This window comes from Podarcis muralis, chromosome 17 (genome assembly GCF_964188315.1).
Source record: "Podarcis muralis chromosome 17, rPodMur119.hap1.1, whole genome shotgun sequence".
In the NCBI taxonomy this organism is placed as follows: Eukaryota; Metazoa; Chordata; class Lepidosauria; order Squamata; family Lacertidae; genus Podarcis; species Podarcis muralis.
In genome coordinates this window covers 36780297-36789652 of record NC_135671.1, presented here as the reverse complement: position 1 = coordinate 36789652, position 9356 = coordinate 36780297, and positions in this window count along the sequence as shown.

Here is a 9356-nt window from a genome sequence, read left to right as displayed (position 1 = left end):
AGATATGTAGCTGAGCATTTTCCCCCCACCCCACCCTGAGAGAAGCAGACATCTTGTTACAGCTCTTCACATGGATGGAGAAATCATTGAAGGTTGTGCGGAGAGAGGGGTGGAAAATCTTGACCACAGCTTGCCCATCTACTTGCCCACCTTCCCACTGTGTTTATATATGGAACCACAAAAGAGAAGCCAAGTATTTTAGACTATTGCAATGTGCTCTACGTGGGGCTGCCTTTGAAGGTGACTCGGAAACTGCAATTAATCCAGAATGTGGCAGCTAGACTGGTAACTGGGAGTGGCCGCTGGGACCACATAACACCGGTCCTGAAAGATCTTCATTGGCTCCCGGTACATTTCCGAGCACAATTCAAAGTCTTGGTGCTGACCTTTAAAGCCCTAAACGGCCTCGGTCCTGTATACCTGAAGGAGCGTGTCCATCCCCATCATCCACCGCCGAGGGCCTTCTGGCGGTTCCCTCATGGCGAGAAGTGAGGTTACAGGGAACCAGGAAGAGGGTCTTCTCGGTAGTGGCGCCTACCTTGTGGAACGCCCTCCACAAAGTAGATATCAAGGCAATAAACAACTGTTTTACTTTTAAAAGACAACTGAAGGCGGCCCTGTTTAGGGAAGTTTTTAATGTCTGATGCTGTATTGTTTTTAATATTCATTGGAAGCTGCCCAGAGTGGCTGGGGAGACCCAGCCAGATGGGCAGGGTATAAATAAATTATTATTATTATTATTATTATTATTATTATTATTATTATTAGGATGAAAGTGAAGGCATGTGTCTGACACACGTTTATAGCAAGTTTGCAGAGCACATGTTTTGCAGGACAAAGGTTCAATCTTTTGCATCGCCAGGTAGGGCTGGAAATGTCTCCTGTCTGGAAACCTGGAGAACTCTGAAACACTAGTCAGTGTACCGTATTGACAGAAATGACCTCGGATGGACCTGTGGCCTGACTCTGTATGGCAGCTTCATATGTGAGATTGTACAGCAGGATGCCTGACCTGAGAACAAGTAGGCAGAACCATTGCTGACTGTTTTCACTTCCCAAATAATGCCACACCTTCCAGCTTTCTCTCTTTTTCTGACAACTGCCCCTGGTAAGCCATTGGTCCTATTCTATTTGTCTTTGGGGAACCCAGTCGGATGGGCAGGGTCCAAATAAAATATTTATTAATTATCATCATCATCAGTGTCTTTTACAAGTTACCATATTTTTTGCTCTATAAGACTCACTTTTTCCCTCCTAAAAAGCAAGGGGAAATGTGTGTGCGTCTTATGGAGCGAATACAGGCTGTGCAGCTATTCCAGAAGGCAGAACAGCAAGAGGGATCGCTGCTTTCGCTGCGCAGCGATCCCTCTTGTTGTTTTGGCTTCTGAGATTCAGAATATTTTTTTTCTTGTTTTCCTCCTCCAAAAACTAGGTGCTTCTTATGGTCTGGTGCGTCTAATAGAGCGAAAAATACAGTAGTTGCTAGCATTGTCGTTCTGTGAGGTCCAACCTCCTCCCAGCTCTCTGGGGGTTAAAATTGCACAAGATGTGTAAGCATGCAGGCACAAGTCTGTAAATATAACCCACATGAAGAGAAAACACAAGTACAGGGTTTTCCTTCCATCTGCCATCCCTTCGCCACCTGTCTGCCCCTGACCCCACCTAGTCGGAGCTGCCAGTCAATGACTGCAAATGGTGTTAGATATTGTTTAAGCTGGAGCTGTTTGATAAGCCTGGCCAGATTCGTGGCAAAGGAAATAGTTTATTAACGTTATTCAGGAGCCAATGTTGAGCAGGCTATGATTGCCAAGTAAAGGAGTCACTAGCCTTTGTGTTTCTTTCCTCCTTCCCCCCTGCGATAATGTTTTTCTCCTTCTTTTCACAGAATCTCTAAAAACTTGCAGTTCTGTTTGATGGAGGCCACATTTCCCGCACACTGAAATACTGGGCTTCTTTGCCACTGCAGGAGTTGGAATGCGAAAGAGTACATGTGTCTAGGCTAATGATGTTGCCTGATTACGTTGGGGAAATCACAAGAGACCCTCTTTTTCTGTCTCTTCTTCTTTTTATATAAATATTTTTATTGGCAATTTCAACATAACAAATTATCAAACCAAATAATTGTATACATTATATTTATCTTTTCCCACACACCCCCTTCAATCCCTCCCCCCCACCAGAGACTTCCCTCAGCTCCTCTCTCTGATTTCTCAGCACATATTATTCTCTGCATGTTAGAAAATTATACATATCCTTACGTTATCTATCTATCATCTATCTATCTATCTATCTATCTATCTATCTATCTATCATCTATCATCTATCATGTTATCAATCAGTAAGTTTGTGTATGTTTATTTAAAACCTGCCAGGGCGTTCCACAGGGAAGATATCAAAGAGAGCAACAACTACCAGACTTTCAGAAGACATCTGAAGGCAGCCCTGTTTAGGGAAGCTTTTAATATTTGATGTATTACAGTATTTTAATATTTTTTTGGAAGCCGCCCAGAGTGGCTGGGGAAGCCCAGCCAGATGGGTGGGGTATAAATAATAAATTATTATTATACATTATTATAAGGAGTCCAGTTCATTTTGTTGTCTTTTTAGATAATTTGTAAACAGCTCCCATTCTTCCTTAAAGTCACAGTTGTCCTTGTCCCGCAGTTTGTATGTCAGTTTAGCCAACTCGGCATAACTCATCAATTTTTCTTGCCACTGTTCTTTCGTTGGGATTTCTTCGTTCTTCCATCCTTGTGCGATCAAGACTCTTGCCGCTGTTGTAGCATACATAAATAAGTTCTTTGTTTTTCTTGGTGAGTCTTGTCCTACAACCCCTAACAAAAATGCTTTTGGTTTTTTTTACAGATGTCATTTTAAACATTTTTTTCAATTCATTATATATCATTTCCCATTTTTTTTTAACTTCTCTACATTCCCACCACATATGATAAAAAGTTCCTTCTTTTTCTCTGCATTTCCAACATGTATTTGACCCGGTTTTTTACATTTATGCTCTCTGTACTGGTGTAATATACCATCTATACATCATTTTCATACAATTTTCTTTCAAAAGACTTTTTCTGTCTCTTCAAAATCTTTGTTGCGTCTACTTCTGACTGCTGTCAATCAGGGTTTCCCAAAGCTCCGATAGCCAAATAAACTCCTCCCCTTCTCTGGATTTCCATTCTTCCAGGGTAAGAGAATTACACCTGCCAAGGAGTCCACACTTGTGTTTCCACGTGAGTCACTGTTCTAATTAGAAGGAAGCCAGCTCAGAGGAGGGACTTGCACGGAGGCACAACATGCCTCTTGGAGGAAGGGCCATGGCTCAGTGAGCTTTGCATGCAGAAGGTCCCGGGTTCAACCCTTGGCAGCTGCGGGAAAGACTCATAACTGGACCTCTGGAGAGCTGCTGATACTGCAAGTCAGTGTAGGGATAACACTGACTCAGTATAATGTAGTTTCATAGGTTCTGTGTTCTCTTAGAGGGGGTGATTTTGCATCTTTCGCACCAGCAACAATCCACTTGCATCCCATGTAGAGACAAGACATAATCCTGTGGATGAAATAGATGACTGAATGGAAGGAAGGAAGGCCAAAGCAGTGACTCGTGCAGGAACACAACAGGCACCCTCCTTGGAGGGAGAGAGATTGTGCTGTGCCTTTACACTGGGAATGATCCACCTGCAACTAAGGAAGAGAAAGGGCAGAATCATACCCCACCCCCCAATAACAGATGGAAAGAGTCAGGGCTAGAGCAATATATACGGGACATCTTCCTTTCCAAGTGGATACTCGACCTGTGGGTCCCAAGATGTTGTTGAACTATAACTCCCATCACCCCTAGCTAGCAAGGCCAGAGCTCAGGAATGATGGGAGTTATAGTCCAACAACATCTGGGGACCCACAGGTTGAGAACTGCTGCTTTAGACTCACAGGAGTGCTCTTGTCTGCCTGCCTGTCTGTCTTACTTTTATTAAGCTATTTGAAATGTTACAAAAACAAATGTATACCCAGTAAAATAAAGTCACAAAACAAACTACATTGCATTATGAAGGGAGACCATTTATCTACAGTAACGATGAAACTGAGGTAGAATCATAGAATCATAGAGTTGGAATAGACCACAAGGGCCATCGAGTCCAACCCCCTGACAAGCAGGAAACACCATCAGAGCACTCCTGACATATGGTTGTCAAGCCTCTGCTTAAAGACCTCCAAAGAAGGAGACTCCACCACACTCCTTGGCAGCAAATTCCACTGTCGAACAGCTCTTACTGTCAGGAAGTTCTTCCTAATGTTTAGGTGGAATCTTCTTTCTTGTAGTTTGGATCCATTGCTCCGTGTCCGCTTCTCTGGAGCAGCAGAAAACAACCTTTCTCCCTCCTCTATGTGACTTCCTTTTATATATTTGAACATGGCTATCATATCACCCCTTAACCTCCTCTTCTCCAGGCTAAACATGCCCAGCTCCCTTAGCCGTTCCTCATAAGGTATAGTTTCCAGGCCTTTGACCATTTTGGTTGCCCTCCTCTGGACACGTTCCAGTTTGTCAGTGTCCTTCTTGAACTGTGGTGCCCAGAACTGGACACAGTACTCCAGGTGAGGTCTGACCAGATCAGAATACAGTGGCACTATTACTTCCCTTGATCTAGATGCTATACTCCTATTGATGCAGCCCAGAATTGCATTGGCTTTTTTAGCTGTCACGTCACACTGTTGGCTCATGTCAAGTTTGTGGTCAACCAAGACTCCTAGATCCTTTTCACATGTACTGCTCTCAAGCCAGGTGTCACCCATCTTGTATTTGTGCCTCTCATTTTTTTTGCCCAAGTGCAATACTTTACATTTCTCCCTGTTAAAATTCATTTTGTTTGTTTTGGCCCAGTTCTCTAATCTGTCAAGGTCGTTTTGAAGTGTGATCCTGTCCTCTGGGGTGTTAGCCACCCCTCCCAGTTTGGTGTCATCTGCAAGTTTGATCAGGATGCCCTTGAGTCCATCATCCAAGTCGTTGATAAAGATGTTGAATAAGACCGGGCCCAAGACAGAACCCTGTGGCACCCCACTAGTCACTCTTCTCCAGGATGAAGAGGAACCATTGATGAGCACCCTTTGGGTTCGGTCAGTCAGCCAGTTACAAATCCACTGAGTGGTAGCATAGTCAAGTCCGCATTTTACCAGCTTCTTTACAAGAATATCATGGGGCACCTTGTCGAATGCCTTGCTGAAATCAAGGTAGACTACATCCACTGCGTTCCCTTCATCTACCAGGCTTGTAATTCTGTCAAAAAACGAGATCAGGTTAGTCTGACATGACTTATTTTTCAGAAATCCATGCTGACTATTGGTGATCACAGCATTCCTTTCTAGGTGCTCACATACTGTTTGCTTAATGATCTGCTCCAGAATCTTCCCTGGTATTGATGTCAGACTGACTGGGCGGTAATTATTTGGGTCCTCTCTTTTCCCCTTTTTGAAAATAGGTACAACATTTGCCCTCCTCCAGTCTGCCGGGACTTCGCCTGTTCTCCAGGAATTCTCAAAGATGACTGCCAGTGGTTCTGAGATCACATCTGCCAGATCACATCTGCCAGGTGGTGAATCCCTTTCTCTTTTGCATCCTGTCTGTGGGTTTATTCATCTGGAGGATGAATAGTAATAGAATTTAAGCACATAGCAAAATATGGTCTGAAGCTCAACATCAAAAAAACGAAGATCATGGCCACTGGTCCCATCACCTCCTGGCAAATAGAAGGGGAAGAAATGGAGGCAGTTTGAGATTTTACTTTCTTGGGCTCTATGATTACTGCAGATGGTGACAGCAGTCACAAAATTAAAAGACGCCTGCTTCTTGGGAGAAGGGCAATGGCAGGCCTAGACAGCATCTTGAGAAGTCGAGACGTCACCTTGCCAACAAAGGTCCGTATAGTTAAAGCTGTGGTTTTCCCAGTAGTGATGTATGGAAGTGAGAGCTGGACCATAAAGAAGGCTGATCGCCGAAGAATTGATGCTTTTGAATTCTGGTGCTGGAGGAGACTCTTGAGAGTCCCATGGACTGCAAGAAGATCAAACCTATCCATTCTTAAGGAAATCAGCCCTGAGGGCTCACTGGAAGGACGGATCCTGAAGCTGAGGCTCCAAGACTTTGGCCACCTCATGAGAAGAGAAGACTCCCTGAAAAAGACCCTGATGTTGGGAATGATGGAGGGCACGAGGAGAAGGGGACGACAGAGGACGAGATGGTTGGACAGTGTTCTCGAAGCTATGAACATGAGTTTGACCAATCTGTGGGAGGCAGTGGAAGACAGGAGTGCCTGGCGTGCTCTGGTCCATGGGGTCACGAAGAGTCGGACACGACTAAACAACAAGTACATAGACCATCTAGTTGAGCTCTCTCTTCTCACAGTGGCCAGTCAGATTCCTGTGGGAAGCCTAAAAGTGCACCTGAGTGCAACATCACTCGCCTCACTTGGTATTCTGGTTTTCAGGGGCACAGTGCCTCTGACAATGGGGGTGGAACACAGCCATGACGGCTAGTTGCCATTGACAGCCTTATCCCCTACAAATTTGCTTTGTCCTGTATCTTGTTTACCTTGTTTGCCTTCCTTATAATGCTTTATACCATGTGAGTGGTAATTCTCAAGATCAGGGATGGGGGAGTACATTACAAGGGAGAGCTCTTTTGAATCCTGAAAGGGAAGGAGTGAAAGTATTAGTTACGGCATATTCTCAAGGCACACATTCAGTTTGGATTTGTTTATATTTGTGAGAATATAAAGTAGTACTGGTTGTTTTTTTTTTAATGGAACCTATGAGCCAGTCCCCCTTCAATTGCTCAAGCTGCGCATCATGCAACTTTTGGCGGCACTAGGCTCTGGGTGGTGGAGACAGCAGTTCTGAGCTAGCAGAGCTGGACAGCTCTGATAAGGCCTTATCAGATGTCAGAGCTGACGGTTTGGGCTCGTGGGTGACAGGGCAGAGCTGGGAGGCAGAATGTCAAGTGGGAAATCCTTCAGGGTGTGTGTGTGCGAACGCGTGTGTGCAGCAGGCGGGCATGCATTTAAGCATGAGGTTGTTGTTTAGTCGTTTAGTCGTGTCCGACTCTTTGTGACCCCATGGAGCAGAGCACACCAGGCACTCCTGTCTTCCACTGCCTCCCGCAGTTTGGTCATACTCATGCTGGTAGCTTCGAGAACACTGTCCAGCCATCTTGTCCTCGGTCGTCCCCTTCTCCTTGCGCCCTCCATCTTTCCCAATATCAGGGTCTTTTCCAGGGAGTCTTCTCTTCTCATGAGGTGGCCAAAGTATTGGAGCCTCAGCTTCAGGATCTGTCCTTCCAGTGAGCACTCAGGGCTGATTTCCTTCAGAATGGAGAGGTTTGATCTTCTTGCAGTCCATGGGACTCTCAAGAGTCTCCTCCAGCACCAGAATTCAAAAGCATCAATTCTTCGGCGATCAGCCTTCTTTATGGTCCAGCTCTCACTTCCATACATCACTACTGGGAAAACCATAGCTTGAACTATATGGACCTTTGTTGGCAAGGTGATGTCTGTGTGCAAAGAGCACTTGGAAAAGCTTTGACCGCTAGTCAGGTATCTTGAAGAAGGATGGGACTAGATCTCAGCCGAAAGACAAGCCAAGGATAAAATCCAACGGGGGGCAGCGGGCAACAAATTGGTCAAAGGGTAGATAGAGGAGTCAGCTTCAAGCTTCCATTCCTCAGTTTAAGCTCCCTGCCCCATACTTTACCCACAAGTATGAATGCAGCAAACACATGCAGCATCCTAAGCATAACCTGATAAAGTCAGCACCTGGCAGGGGACAGGTTCAATCTCTGTTTGGAGCCTGAGGCAGGCCATATATGGTCTATTATTATTATTATTATTATTATTATTATTATTATTATTATTATGAACCGAATATCTCAGGGCAGTTCACAGCATAGAAATACAAAATAAAAACACAAAGCACACAATAGAAACAAAAACAAAAATTGCATATCCTCCTGCTTGGTGAAGAGTTCTTGAGAACTCAAGAACCTGCTCAGTATTTTGTGACGTTCTGTTTGGTCCAACTGGTGGTATTGTAGCTTTTTAGAAATCCCATTAAAGACCAAATGCAGGTTTAAGGTAAAGGTCCAGTCGTGGCCGACTCTGGGGTTGAGGTTTACAAATGCTTTTAAGGCACCCAAGAGGTGCAGGTGCCAGAGCAGGTACAGGACATCAGATACAGCTGGCACAGTGCCCTGCAGATGTTGCTGAACTCCAGATGCCACCATCCCTCTCCATTGGCCCTGCTGACTGGGGCTGATGGGAGTTGGGAGTTCAACAGCCCCTGGACAACACCATGTTGACTACCCCAATATATAGTGTCCAACTTTCCCCTCCATCTCCTCCATTCCCATCCCTTCTTTATCTTCCCTGCTGCTTTTGTTCTCCACAAGCCCATGAAGTGTCTGTTCCCTTGGCCTTCTTCTTCCACACTAGTTACCCTTCTCTGTCAACCCACTTCTGCCACCAAATTACTTCAAGATCTCCTTCAACAAAGCCTTGCCTGAAACACTCAAAAAGCCTTGCCAGGGAAGGAGCTACACATCTGTAGCTACAAATCTCTGCCCTCTGAGGAGGACTCCCATTTTAAATCCTTCACAACCATGATGGCTAGATATTTAAGATTGTCTATTTTTTAAAGAAATGATGCCAGATGTTCCGTTGAAGTTGTTGAAATTCAGAGGGGTGTGTGTGTGTGTGTGTGTGTGTGTGTGTGAGGCTATGTTCTGACAAACTTCTGTTCTTGCCCTTGAGTATAAAGCCAAACATTTCTGGCTTTGTGCTTGCTAGCAATGGGTAAAAACAAGTATGGGGTGTGTGTGTGTGTGCTGAAGAGTCAGTTTTCCTCTGATGTAAAATTCAAGTGAAAGCGTCAGCCAGTTCTCTGAAGTGTTGTTATCTCCGGGGCCAGATAATGCGAAGAGTCTCCTCAAGAGGAGGACGAGCACATCTCAACACAACAAGTCTGATCACTGGCATTGCTCCTCTGCTTGCTCTGCTGAGTCCTTGGTCCCTGGAAGTGCATGGCTTGGATAGAGCAGAATTAATCCACACTGCAGTATATTCTGAGGGGAAAAGAGACTGTCAGGATCCCAGCTTGACTGGCTCCCATCAGCCATAGTGCAAGTAGACATAAATAAAGACCGACGAGATGGTATCTTTTATCGGATCAGCCATTTGCTCAAAGATGTTACAAGTGCTTGGGCTTCTGTAATTATTTTATTTGCCTGGCAACATCAGCATGCATAGCACTTTGCAGTGAGGACAAGATCATAGGTCCCTGCCCCGAGGGGCTCACAATTTAAA